The 14,174-nt window shown below is 39.7% G+C and overlaps 1 protein-coding gene across 6 annotated transcripts in view; it reads left to right on the top strand.

Annotated features, from left to right (window-relative positions):
- Nucleotides 1–14,174, top strand: part of BACH2 (BACH transcriptional regulator 2) — a 248,706-nt gene that overhangs the window by 73,170 nt on the left and 161,362 nt on the right. For 2 of the 6 annotated variants that reach the window (XM_084827119.1, XM_084827111.1), the window contains exon 1: nt 5,941–14,174. This exon is cut by the window's right edge. The exons of the other annotated variants lie outside the window; for them this stretch is intronic. The gene's annotated coding sequence lies outside the window, so the exon portion shown is untranslated. Of the gene's footprint in view, nt 1–5,940 lie in introns of those variants that run through there. 6 annotated transcript variants of the gene reach the window in all.

The raw sequence follows: 14,174 nt of genomic DNA, 5'->3' as shown, positions 1-14,174 counted from the left end.
GTACTAATTCATGTAATTGGTTTTTCCTGAGTTCCACCCTAGAAAGAGAATGGTTCATTTTGAACTGAACATGTATGCTCTTTCAGAGTAGTGGTTGTGTTCACGTCATATTATGTTCGTACACACTCTAATTCAGGGTTAATATTTGATTTCTCACTACCCAATGAGTTAGCAATGAACACAACATAGTAAGGCCCAAATAGTGCCAGCATACTTTCATGGAAATTACTGTGAAATAGCCTGATTGATCATTTGCTGCTTTTTAATAGTAATCTGCCTCCTGAGGCAGGCCACTTATCCTGCCTAGTAGAACAGGCAGATCTGCCTACGCAGTATACTTCTCAGTTCTTGGGGTAGTTGGCCTGCAAGCCATTTAGATGCATGAACCAGCCTTGAGTGAATCATTTGACCCATGCCACAGCAAGCGTAATAAAATAGTTTTGCATTCTAAATTCTGTTAGGATTTTGTATTTGAGGTGAAATAAACATGCATCTTTAAATGGATGTTGTGTTCTAATAATCATTCAAAATCAAGCCAGTCTAGTTGTTGTGACCTAACTATATTAATTTTTAACATTCATACCTCATGTTACAATTGAAGGACATGTGTTTTTAACTTCTCAACTAGAAAGTGTGTATTCTTCTCAATTATACATTAGTATAATTTTGTTGAATCATGGAAGGCCTTGATAATAAATATATTCACAATGCAAGCCTACCCATGTCTGTTCAGAAATAAGCCCCATTGAGTTCAGTTGGACTTAACTCCCAAGTAAGTTTATATAGGATTGCAGCCTTAGCTACTTTACTCACAGTTGTCACAAATTGGGGGAAATCATGGAAATTCATGTTATAGCCCCTTTTGAATATATATATATATATATATATATATATATATATATATACACACACACACACACATATACATATACATATATATATATATATACACACACACACACACACACACACACCTCAAGTTAGCTGTCCCTTTATATCAGATAACTGGATATAGTTGGGCCTTGCTGAACAAACAATTATGTATCTTTTTGTCTTATATTTGGAGATAATATTTTATTTTAAGTTCAGGGTCTTATTTACGTACCTGCTTGTGCCAATTTTGAAAATGGTTTCTTTCAGTACAGATAGTTGTTCAGTTTCATACCAAGAAGTTTTAAGTTGATAGGGAAGTAACAGATGTTTCTCATTTGTACCATTTAAAACAACTAAGAGTATTGTATGAATGTTTAGATTATAGTATGCTATTAAAATTAATTTTGGAATCACAAGGGCGAAAAAGAGCTGTGAAGAAGGGGAAATAATTAGTATGTGACTACAGATGTAAAATTTCTGGACATTTTGAAACCATGGGGAAAACCATTTTTGTGTGTGTTTTTCAAGGAAAAAAGCAGAAATTTTGGGAAAAATTGAAAAATAGGCAATAATTATTTTTGAGCATTCTTTACAGCTCTGAAGTCACTTCATTGCTTTAACAAAGCATCCATCCCCAACTTGTGCCCTCCAGATATTTTGGACTTCAGCTCCCATCAGCCTCAGGCAGCATGGCCAATGGTCATGCTGGCCATTGTAGTCCAAAACATCTGGATGCCACCAGGTTGGGGAGGGCTGCTTTAGGAACCTAAAGAAGCATTTCTGTTCCTAAAGTTACTTTATGTATAACTTGGTTTGCTTATAAATTTATCATTATATTTAAAAACTTTTAAAATTAAACTCAGTAAATTTATAATTATTGTCTAAATAAACCATACTTTTACATTTAATATACAAAACAGGATAATTTTATGAGCAAACCAAGATATACATAACATATTTTAGGTTCCTGTTTAATGTCTGATCAGCAAGTAGTCCCTGAAACATCTGAATCATCCTAGAAGCCAGAAGAAGGAAGAACAACTAGAGGCAGAGAAAGACTGGTGTACAACATCTGTTGCTATTTGTTAGGAAGTTTAGGGAAATTCCTAAACCTGTTCCTATTTGTGGGATGGAATGTAAGGATCTAAAGGAAAAGCTATTGAGATTTTGTTTAGCCAGGAAAGACTCAGCTTAGGAATGCCTATCGGTAAAATGTACTTTAGATCAATAATTTTAATAAGGAATGAAAGAAATAACTATGCTGGGAATCTTACAGAGGGGATTAACAATAACATTTTCCCCTATGGCTTCATTATTTCCAGACATTTTACATTTCTAGTCTTTCTATAAATATGTTCTTATTACAGTTTTTAGAAATGATTTGCGGAGAGTAAAGGCCAGGTAACAATATATATACACTTTGTCTTAAATTCTAAAAGAAAATATTCCATAATCCAAAGCTGTTCTATTTTTCCAATTGGGGGAGGGGGAGGGGGGAAATGGTCCTCAGAAAAAAAATGGAAAAAAACACATTTTCCCTATTTTTCTGGGGCGGTTTCCGGGCCTTCACATCTCTATATGTGACACAATAACAACTATAGAACAACCATGGATATTTGAGTCACCTTGGGATATCCAAAGAATTTTGATCAGCAGAAGGAAAGAAATTAAAATGCTAAATGAAATGAAAATGCTACATAGCCTGGCATCTATGGAGACCATGAGGAATTCTTACAGTCGGGAAGAGAGCACAAAATTAATATAACTGTGAATCGTCACCTTCACTTACTCAGCCCCATATATCACTACTATGAATAGAATGGAAGCTGGTGTGGGGATGTGGTATGTATTTGCCACTTGACTTGAAGATAGTGATACCTTTTGAGAGATGGAGGTCACGCAGCACATGGACCTTGTTTACCTGTATGGTGTGTGGTTTTCTCCCTCTTTTGACTTGCACAGTTCCTATCAAGGGCTTTAATGTTACGCATTACATTAAGGTGCTATGCAACATTTGTGTGGCATGTCATATCATGGTTCATGGAAAAATTCCATTTCATTCTTCATAGTTATATAGCAACTGATAAGAAGCCAAACTCCTCAGAAGTACATTTGTTTTGTTTTTTTAACAGAACTGTCTTCTGCTGAGATACCAAGATAGACTGTCAGTGTTTTCAATGCTTGCTGGGCACAAGTACTTAAATATCATGTTTTGGGTAACCATAGCAATAAAGTATAACATCAAGATAGTTATAAAAATGTGTTTTAATTATGAACAGTGGTAATCTGTGGTATTTGTTATAGAAGTTAACCGTATTTTGATATATATTGTTGTTGTTCAGTCGTTCAGTCGTGTCCGACTCTTCGTGACCCCATGGACCTTCCTGTCCTGCGTTCTCTCCCGGAGTGTGCTCAAGTCCATATTCATTGCATCGCTGATGCTATCTAGCCGTCTCATCCTCTGCCATCCCCTTCTCCTTTTGCCTTCAATCTTTCCCAGCATCAGGGTCTTTTCCAGTGACTTTTCTCTTCTCATTAGGTGGCCAAAATATTTGAGCTTCAGCTTCAGTATCTGTTCTTCCAATGAGCAGTCAGGGTTGATTTCCTTTAGTTAGGATTGACTGATTTGACCTCCTTGCAGTCTAGGGGACTCGTAAGAGTCTTCTCCAGCAGCACAGTTCGAAAGCATCAATTCTTCAGCGCTCAGCCTTCCTTATCGTCCAGCTCTCACAGCCATACGTTGCTACTGGGAAAACCATAGCTTTGATTAGGCGGACCTTTGTCGGCAAGGTGATGTCTCTGCTTCTTACTATGCTGTCTAGGTGTGCCATAGCTTTCCTCCCAAGGAGCAAGCGTCTTTTAATTTCATGGCTACAGTCACCGTCTGTGGTGATCTTGGAGCCCAAGAAAATAAAATCTGTCATTGCTTCCATTTCTTCCCCTTCTGTATGCCAGGAAGTGATGGGGCCAGATGCCATGATCTTCGTTTTTTAATGTTGAGTTTCAAACCAGCTTTTGCACTCTCCACTTTCACCTTCAACAAGAGGCTCTTTAGATCCTCTTTGCTTTCTGCCATTTGGGTGGTATCGTCTGCGTATCTGAGGTTGTTGATAATTCTCCCGGCAATCTTAATTCCGACCTGTGATTCATCCAACCCAGTGCTTCTCATGATGTACTCTGCATATAAGTTAAATAAGCAGGGTGACAATATGCAGCCTTGTCGTACTCCTTTCCCACTTTGGAACCACTCGGTTGTTCCATGTCTGGTTCTTACTGTTGCTTCTTGACCCTCGTACAGGTTTCTCATGAGACAGATAAGGTAGTCTGGTACTCCCATCACTTTAAGAATTTGCCACAGTTTGTTGTGACCCACACAATCAAAGGCTTTAGAGTAGTCAATGAAGCAGAAATAGACGTTTTTCTGGAATTCTCTTGCTTTCTCCATGATGCAGCGAACGTTGGCGATTTGATCTCTAGTTCCTCTGCCTCTTCGAAACCCAGCTTGTACTTCCGGTAGTTCTCGGTTCGCATACTGCTGAAGCCTAGCTTGTAGGATTTTGAGCATCACCTTGCTGGCATGTGAAATGAGCGCAATTGTGCGGTAGTTTGAACACTCTTTGGCGTTGCCCTTCTTTGGAATTGGAATGTAAACTGACCTTTTCCAGTCTTGCGGCCATTGTTGAGTGTTCCAAATTTGTTGGCATATTGAATGCAGCACTTTAACAGCATCATCTTTTAGGATTTTAAATAGCTCATCTGGAATACTGTCATCTCCGCTAGCTTTGTTGTTACGAATGCTTCCTAAGGCCCACTTGACTTCACTCTCGAGGATGTCCGGCTCAAGTTCAGTGAGCGCACTATCATGGCTATCAGGGACATTCAGATCTTTCCTGTATAGTTCTTCTGTGTATTCTTGCCACCTCTTCTTAATCTCATCTGCTTCTGTTAGGTCCCTGTCTTCTTTGTCCTTTATCATGCCCGTCTTTGCACAAAACGTTCCCTTGAAATCTCCGATTTTCTTGAAGAGATCTCTAGTCTTTCCCATTCTGTTGTTTTCCTCGATTTCTTTGCATTGTTCATTTAAGAAGGCCTTCTTGTCTCTCCTTGCTATTCTCTGGAACTCTGCATTCAGTTGGATATATCTTCCCCTTTCTCCCTTGCTTTTCGCTTCCCTTCTTTCCTCAGCTACTTGTAAAGCCTCCTCAGACAGCCACTTGGCTTTCTTGCATTTCTTTTTCTTTGGGATGGATTTCGTTGCTGCCTCCTGAACAATGTTACGGACCTCTGTCCATAGTTCCTCAGGCACTCTGTCTATCAGGTCTAATCCCTGAAATCTATTCCTCACCTCCACTGTGTATTCATAAGGGATATGATTTAGGTCATACCTGAATGGTTTAGTGGTTTTCCCTACGTTCTTCAATTTCAGCCGAAATTTTGCAAGAAGCAGCTCATGATCTGAGCCACAGTCAGCTCCAGGTCTTGTTTTTACTGACTGTATAGAGCTTCTCCATCTTTGACTGCAAAGGATATAATCAATCTGATTTCGATATTGACCATCTGGTGATGTCCATGTGTAGAGTCGTCTCTTGTGCTGTTGGAAAAGAGTGTTTGCTATGATCAGCGTGTTCTCTTGGCAAAACTCTATTAGCTTTTGTCCTGCTTCATTTTGTACACCAAGGCCATGCCTGCCTGTTATCCCAGTGATTTCTTGACTTCCTACTTTAGCACTCCAATCCCCTATGATGAAGAGGACATCTTTTTTTGGTGTTAGTTCTAGAAGGTGTTGTAGGTCTTCATAGAACCGATCAACCTCAGCTTCTTCGGCCTCAGTGGTTGGGGCATAGAGTTGAATTACTGTGATGTTGAATGGTTTGCCTTGGATTCGTACTGAGATCATTCTATCATTTTTAAGATTGTACCCCAGTACTGCTTTTCCCACCCTTTTGTTGACTATGAGTGCTACTCCATTTCTTCTAAGGGATTCTTGCCCACAATAGTAGATATGATGGTCACCTGAATTAAATTTGCCCATGCCTGTCCATTTTAGTTCGCTGATTCCCAAGATGTCGATGTTCAATCTTGCCATCTCATGTTTGACCACCTCCAGCTTACCTTGATTCACTGATCTGACATTCCAGGTTCCTAAACAATATTGTTCTTTACAGCATCGGATTTTCTTTTCACCACCAGACACATCCACAGCTGAGTGTCCTTTCGGGTTTGGCCCAGCCGCTTCACTCTTTCTGGCGCTACTTGGAAATACCCTCTGCTCTTCCCCAGTAGCATATTGGACACCTTCCGACCTGAGGGGCTCATCTTCCGGCATCATATCTTTTAGCCTTGTGATACGTTCCATGGGGTTTTCTTGGCAAGAATCCTGGAGTGGGTTGCCATTTCCTTCTCCAGTGGACCACATTTTGTCAGAACTCTCTGCCATGACCTGTCCGTCTTGGGTGGCCCTGCACGGCATAGCTTATGGCTTCACTGAGTTACGCAAGCCCCTTCGCCACAACAAGGCAGTGATCCATGAAGGGGTGATATATATTACTACCTTGCAATTCAGTTTAGTTACACCAGGATGCTTGTTGTATTCCTTCAGAAAAAGATGTAGTAATGCTGTGAAAACCTGTCAGATAAGACAATTTGATTCAGGGAATCGTAGTCCTCGTAGAAAGCAGTGTCTTCACTGCTGCACCTGCAGTTACTTGTCCTCTGCACGTGGGAACCTGAACGAAATAACAAAGGAGGGTTCTACGTGCCTTATTCAGTTGCTGATTGCTGACTCTCCTATTTTCTCCATTCCTACCCCTGCCTGCACAACAGCAATTATGTATCCAGAAACATGTTTCTGTATACTAATTGCTGTCACAAGATCAGGGCAATTGAGTCTAAACGTTTTTAACAACCAAGTGGATATTCAAGGGAAGAAATGTGGCAACATATCTGGAGTTTAAAGATTGGTGTTGTGTCGTTGTAGAGTATTCCCTGGAGCAAAACTAGTAATGCTAGTAAATAGAGACTTTTTAATAATGTGTACTTTAAAAGACCCCCCACAAAAAAGGAATTATGTATAAAACATTCATTATGGTAAATTGCTACCTTTTATTATTTTACGAGTTCTGTATTGCATATGGTAGTATTGCTGGGTGGAAACCAGCTGAATAATTGCCACTCTTTAAAATTTCACCTATTCTAATGAGAGTTGCTACCATGTAGTTTAGTTTGCATTAAAGAGTTAGTTAATAGTAATGTTCAGAAATTGCAAATGACACCTTTTTTTGTTTGTTTGCAAGGCTTCTCCCATCATTGTTTCTTTACGCTTTGCAGCTTCCCCCCCCCCCACACACACACCTCCCCGTATTCTGCCCACACAATGTCTTTATCAGAGATAACATTAAGGAAAAGAATAACCCTATTAAAAAAGAAATGACTTGGTTAGCAGCTCTCAGAGGCTTGTGTTGGCTTTCAGTTGGAGTTGCATATACAGCAGCTGAGGGTCTCACTGAAGAGCGTGAGAGAGTAAGAAGCAGATGCTTTGCTAGAACTGAAAGGCATTTATCTCTTTTAATGAGATAACATCATTAGTGCTGACAAAGTGCTGCAAATCAATACACGTAATGGACTGCTTCTATCTTTCGGTAGTACGTGGATTGTCGTACTTCTAAGCCATTAGAATTTGCTGAATCACAAGTTCAAGTTTAGTCTGTCATTCTGATCTTCAGCTTTATAATCTTCTAGAATGAGGAGAGTTGAGGTGGGGAGGGGAGGGGAGGGGAGGGAGGAACCCATTATATCTATAGATGTGAAAATAAAGCAAGATTGTATAAGAAATTACATATTGCCTTGGTTTGAGGTAGCTCATCTTAATTTGGAATTCTTTCTTTCTTAGTTTGATGTGTAAGCTTGGTGCCACTTTTAAGACGGCTGAAGCCTATTTCTTCTGTCCTCCATTTTCTTCCTTTTAGAACACTGGTGTAATGAGAGTAGGTCTATTGTCAGACAGTGACATGTCTGACCCCAACATTCAACCACAAAAAGAGGTTGAATGAGAGAAGAGAGGTGACTAGAAAGCAGGGTAAAGGGAAAAGTGTATGTGTGTGTAGGGTGGGGGGGCTGGGGTGCCAAATCTTTTTTTTTTTTAAGATACTTTTAGATACTGTATATGCAGTCTTTTCAGGAGGGGTGGGGGAACAAAGGTAGATAAGAAATAAGGACATTTTAAAGGGTTTTCTTGATAATTGTTTCCATTCAAAATGGAAAACTGTAGTTGAAGCTTTGGCATTATAGAATGTATCTGAAAGGTTACTCAAACCTCAGTCCAACACCTCTTTTTTTCCACATAATTTTTTTTAAACCAAATCTGTGTGGGTGCACTCAAATGTAGGGTTTTCCCCTAGACTCTGGGGCCTCAAGTAACTTAATTTGATTAGGCTCTGGGGTAACAACGCCACTTTGCTGTTACATCCCACATTGCAATAATTCAAAGTCTAATTACTTTCCAATAGTACCACATTTTCCTTCTCTTGCAGTTCCCTTATGGTAAGAATGAAAACAAAAAGATATTTTTTAAAAAAGGAACCCCCCCCCCCAATCTTACTTTGTTTCAAATCTCATCATTTTTAGCTTGAATTGGGAATTTGAACATCAAAATTAGTTATGTTCTGAGTTTTGGGAATCCCATTAGACTGCAAAGAGCTGGAAATGCTGGTCTTCTATGTTCTCACTGGCCTGGCATCCACCACATTATTGGACATTCATGTCAACTATGTTGCTGTTGAGAATTTGCAAAGTAACTGTGGCCGTCCTGCTCATGAGATGTTTGCAGTATGGCTGGAGGGTAAATGCAATATTAACACCAAGCATTGCTAAAGAATAGTAGCAAAGAACATTGGAGTCATATCCCAAAAGCCACTGCCTTGTGTTGCAGTTATTTCGTAGGAAAAATCATTAAAAGAAGCCTATTGTAAACAAAAGAATCTGAGGAATAAAAATAAGCAAATGTCTACAGATAGGTGAAGAACATGATTATATCTTCCCTTCACCAAACATTTTCAATTTCCTGTCTATTCTTAAGCTAATCCATTTTTGCAACATTTTTGATTGCCCTTGGTGAAACTGTATTTAACCTGAAAACTGCATTATTCAGGTATTTTAGTTTTCATTATTTTTTCCATACTGAAGATCTTTGTTTTGCTAATGAGCATAAAGGTTGTAGATCTGCCTGTTGTAACTTTGGGGCATGTTCTCAAGATTAGACATGGCTTTTATTAGTCAGTCCATGTTGCAGGAAATAAGGTGTGTGTGTGTTTTTACTTTTCTAAATGTTACCCTATCCTTGAACATTCAGGGATCATGTGCTTTTCTAATATCTAAATAGTCAAATGAGCATCAAAAGTCGACATTCCAGTCTACATACACTAATGTCTCCAAAAAAATTGAACTCGGCATGGGGCTATGCAAAGAGGAACAGGCTTGATTCTAAGTGGGCAGGGATTACCAGGTACTGAAATCAATTTAGCCCTGAACTCACTGGTGTTCCCTTACTTCAGCCTTTAACTTTCTGATATGTATGAGACTGGCTGTTACTATGTTTTGTAGTGAAATGGAGAACCTGTGGCCCTTGAGATGGCCCAGCTCCCATCAGCCCCAGCCAGCATGGATAATGGTAAGGTGATGGGTGTTGTAGTCCAACAGCATCTCGAGGGCCACAGGTTCCCACTTTTGTCCTTTAGGGGAAAATTAAGCATTACTACTATGATAATTTACATAATTACATGCTGTGGTGCGGTGGCTTAGTGGTTAAGACGCTGAACTGCAGACCAGAAGGTCGGCAGGACAGCAGTTCGAGACCTGAGTGCTGCGTGACGGAGTGAGCTCCCATCTTCAGTCCCAGCTCCTGCCAACCTAGCAGTTCGAAAGCAAGGAATTGCAAGTAGATAAATAGGTACCGCTTCGGCGGGAAAGGTAACAGCGTTCCGTGCACCTCGGTGTTCAGTCATGCCAGCCACATGACCACGGAAGCATCTTTGGACAGCGCTGGCTCTTCGGCTTAGAAGTGGAGATGAGCACCACCCTTTAGAGTTGGACACGACTGGTTGGGGACACCTTTACCTTTACTGTGATAATTTAATACATCCTCACATCTGCACCCTCTCATATATGAACACACACACACCACAAACACACACACGCTGTCACACACCCGATCTGTCATCATAAGGGGTATTTTGCTAATTCAAGAATAATGGAATGGTTCTTGCACGTACAGTGTATTAGCAGACATCGGCTTTCCACAGAATCTCATGTTAATCCATTTAGAAAAGTATGCATTGTGTTATTTATACAGTAGCATAGGGATCTGCCTCATCCTCCTTCAGGAGACTAAGATGTATGCATTATTCATAAATGATGGGAAGTCTTGGAATCCACTCCTGCAATGGCTCATTAATCAGTTGAAACTATTAAATGTGGACAGTGAACAGAACTGAGAAAGCCATCCTTGATTGCAGACAGCTAATGATACTCAGGGAGCAAGTTATGACTTTTAGAGTGGAATTGCCAGTGATCAATTTCTCATTCTCCCCCCCCCCCATTTGCCAAGCATCATTAATTTGAATTGTTTTATATACAGTAATTGATGTATTACAAATGTGAAAAAGCCACTCATCTCCGATTGTCTTTGGCAATAAGATATTGACCTGTTTTGCACATAACGACAACCCAGAGTATGGCTTGAGTATGGGTTGCTGTTGAATTGTGGGTTGTTGTTGAATGTGGGTTGTCATTACGTGCAAACCCTTCACTATGGTTTAATGATGGGTTGGTAACCAGAAATAATTGAAGAAGAGAACCCATGGTTTGTTATTGGGTTATGAATTCTGGGTTGTTTGTGGTTGACAACACATAATTATAGTGTGGGGTTTGCACATAACAACCCACAATTCTAAAACAACCCATGATTTAATGACAGCCCATACTCAACCCATACTCTGGGTTGTCATTATGTGTGAACCAGGTCGTTGTGTCAAAGTGATCCAGTAGGAAAGCCTCACTGAAGTTTGATTTAGTTGCAAACACAAATAATGATATAGGTATGTGTGGGTAGGCAGGCTGTTAAGTTGTGAACTAGTTGCTCTAGACTTATTTACAAGTCTGGTGTAATAACTTGGAATTCCAAATAAATGACTATATGAAGAAATTCCAAATGAATAAGGTAAGAACCAAACAAAACAAATACACTTAAACTAAGAAGTACAAAGGAGCTTGTGGTTCAACCAACTTGAAATTAACTATGCTTAGGCCAGAAAAAATGATATCCAGCATCAGCAACCATTTAAGCAGTAACCTAGTTTAGGTCAGACAAAGAATGTGTGTGTTTATCTTTTTCACTGGCAATAGATTGAGATCAACCAACCTACTGCCTGAGTCAAGCGATGCAGTAGAGATAGAATCTTGGTAGTCTCCCACGTTGGGGGAAAAACCTACCACAACATAATGATGCAGAAATGCAAAATAGATTTCTTCGGTGTAGACCCAGACATCTGTGATGTGAGCAGCATTAAATTTAATTTCTCTAATAATTTTTGTTTAACGCTTGATTGTATCTGAATGTAAGAAATTCATGGCTGCAACTTCTTAATCATTCAGCTATTTTGCAGCCTCATAAAAGCAGTTACAGTTAAGTGAATATTTTTTGTAGGTTTAAGGAATTACAAGAATTTAAATCTATACTTCCTTCCTTACTTGGAGTGGATTTTATAAGAAATTGCAAATATTCTCTTGTAGGGTCTTTGTGTGCAGATTGCTTATTTAAAGCATAACTAAACTAGAACTCTGGTGCCATCCATACATTGTACACTGTTACAATCAAGTGAATTTTACCTGTTCTTCAATACAGCAGAGACCTGCTTTCAGAAAGCCTAACATAATGAGACTGGGTCACAACTAAAGCCTTACTAGCTGATAGCATTTTTCAGTACTGCTTTACTGTGGAAGTTTAAGTTGTCTTCTACTATGGTTATAATTCCAGCATAGTTGCAGATGCTTCATAAATGAGATCAAATAAGTAATACTGCAGCTTCTCTGAAACCCACGTAACTTCATCCACCGCAGCGTAAAATGCTATTGGCCAAACATTAATGAAAAATCTTAAGAAGCAATCGTTGGCATGCATTTCCTACGAATCTTTCTTTTGTCTATGCTTTTCCCCGAGAGACCCACCCTGAGCCTTGTACAGAAGTGTGTCTGTGTACACTGTCTGCTCGTAATGTAAGCTATCATATTATAATCAGTCCCTCTTTGAAAAGAGGTGTTCCTATAGTTCATCAGCCACTGCGCTTTGAATAGCATTATATTCAGAAGCAGTCCAGTGGGTAAACTGAAGCCTGGCAATTCTCGTATTGTGTTTTGTCCTAGGCTGCAGTCCTATACCCACTTGTGAGAAAGCCACATTGAACCCAATGCAGCTGACTTCTGAGTAACATGAATAGCAGCCTTCCCCAACCTGGTACGCTCCAGATGTTTTGGACTACATTGTCCAGCATTTCTGACCATTGGCCATGCTGGCTGAGACGGATGGCACCAGGTTGGGAAAGGCTGATGTATAGGATTGCACTGTTAGGTATTCTGTTTCATGGGTTAATTATGCTAGTTAACCATTATACATGATTAATTATGCTGAGTCACATTTATTGTTTGCTTTTGAGACCTCAATCCTGCTCCAGTAAAACGACTACACACGGTGCATTTTACACACAGTGCATTTGAATATTCTCTTTATTTTTAGACCATTAGTTTGCCCTCAGGATGGGTAACAACTTTATGAAATTCAAATGCCAAGTAAATTTATGAAAATATTTACAAACTGTTTAACCAGCCTCCCCCAAGCAACATAAAAATATATTGCAAAAGTCAGCCTTGCCTACCTAACATACACTGAACAAAGTTCATTTTTTCATTTGTTTCTAATTGTTGTTAGTCACTTTGAAAATTTGTGGGTGACAATATTAATATATTAATATAAATACATAAACTAATTTCTTAAATGCTTGCTCAGACACAAAGATCTTGCAGAGCCTCTGGAGGATGCTGAGGTTTTGGAGGATGGCAAGGTTTGTGAGTAAGAGCAACTATACAAATACCTGTGTGCGGGTCAGTTCGCACAATCAAACAAACCACCGTGATTACTGCTTGCTTGGCAGGCAGAGAGCAATGAGCAAATAGGCAGCGGCATCTACTGTTCCTCCTTTTCCCCACCACTGTTGTCTGGTCCAGAATGAGTGTCAGGTGAACAAGCAGGTTGCAGTGGTGAAGAGAGGGAGCAACTCCAGGGGGCTCTTGTCAGTGGGCCCCTACTGGAGTGCGGGCCCTCGACTGGTGCCCAACCATGCCTACCTTTGATGCCAGCCCTGTGTGTATGTGGCTGCCTTGTTCTACATTATGGCGTCAATAAGGGTGTTATTTTGTTTGATGTAAGAACCGGGGGGGGGGGGGCAGAGAAAGGATGCAGTCTCTTCGGCATGAAGAGTTCTAGCCATTTAGGATTTTAATAAGCCAAAATCAGGCCTTGAATCATGGCCAGAAGACCATAAGATATTTTGTTATTAAGTTAAATGGGAAAGAACATCAAATAGATGAGATTTCCTCACTGTTTTCATACCATTACACTGCAGGAAAGATGAACATGTGAATATATCTGATCTTGAATTTTATTACAATGGCTTTGATCAAATAAGTAGAAGGAGACCATACATTAGTGCTGTTCTGTGAGTTACAATCTAGAATAAAAAGCACTGAATAAGGAAAATACAGGCTGTAGTGTGTAAGCTCTAGTCATTAGAGCTTATACATAAGGATATTAAAAGGTCTTGTGTAAGATTATACACTAGCTCATTCTCAAGAGTTTGCACAAACAAAGGAACTCCCCTGGATTTGGGATCATTTTTCTTGTGTAAGTCCCTTCCACTATGTTGCTACCAGAAGGGCATCTTTGGATCCAACCCATTGTTTCTCGAAGATTTGGGAGAGACTTAGGTCTACTGCACCAATTACAATGCCTCTGTTTGTTAAAGTAATGTCACAAATTTGAGAGGGGTAGCCATTTTGTCTGTAACACCAAAAATAACAAAGAATATAATAGTACCCTAAAGGCTAACAGATTTATTATGGTCATAAGCTTTCATGGACCAGCGCCCACTTCATCAGATGTCTGAAGTCTTGTCCTAAGTTACTGGTATATATACCTAGGACTGTGGTGGTGGGGATCATAAACGGTGAGAGAGAAATTAAATGCAGAAAGTACA

The sequence above is a fragment of the Heloderma suspectum genome, chromosome 1, assembly GCF_057233095.1.
Source record: "Heloderma suspectum isolate Gila_16-S chromosome 1, 16-S_ref, whole genome shotgun sequence".
Taxonomy (NCBI): Eukaryota; Metazoa; Chordata; class Lepidosauria; order Squamata; family Helodermatidae; genus Heloderma; species Heloderma suspectum.
The sequence above is the reverse complement of the archived record's forward strand: the minus strand, read 5'-3'. Positions and strand labels throughout refer to the sequence as shown.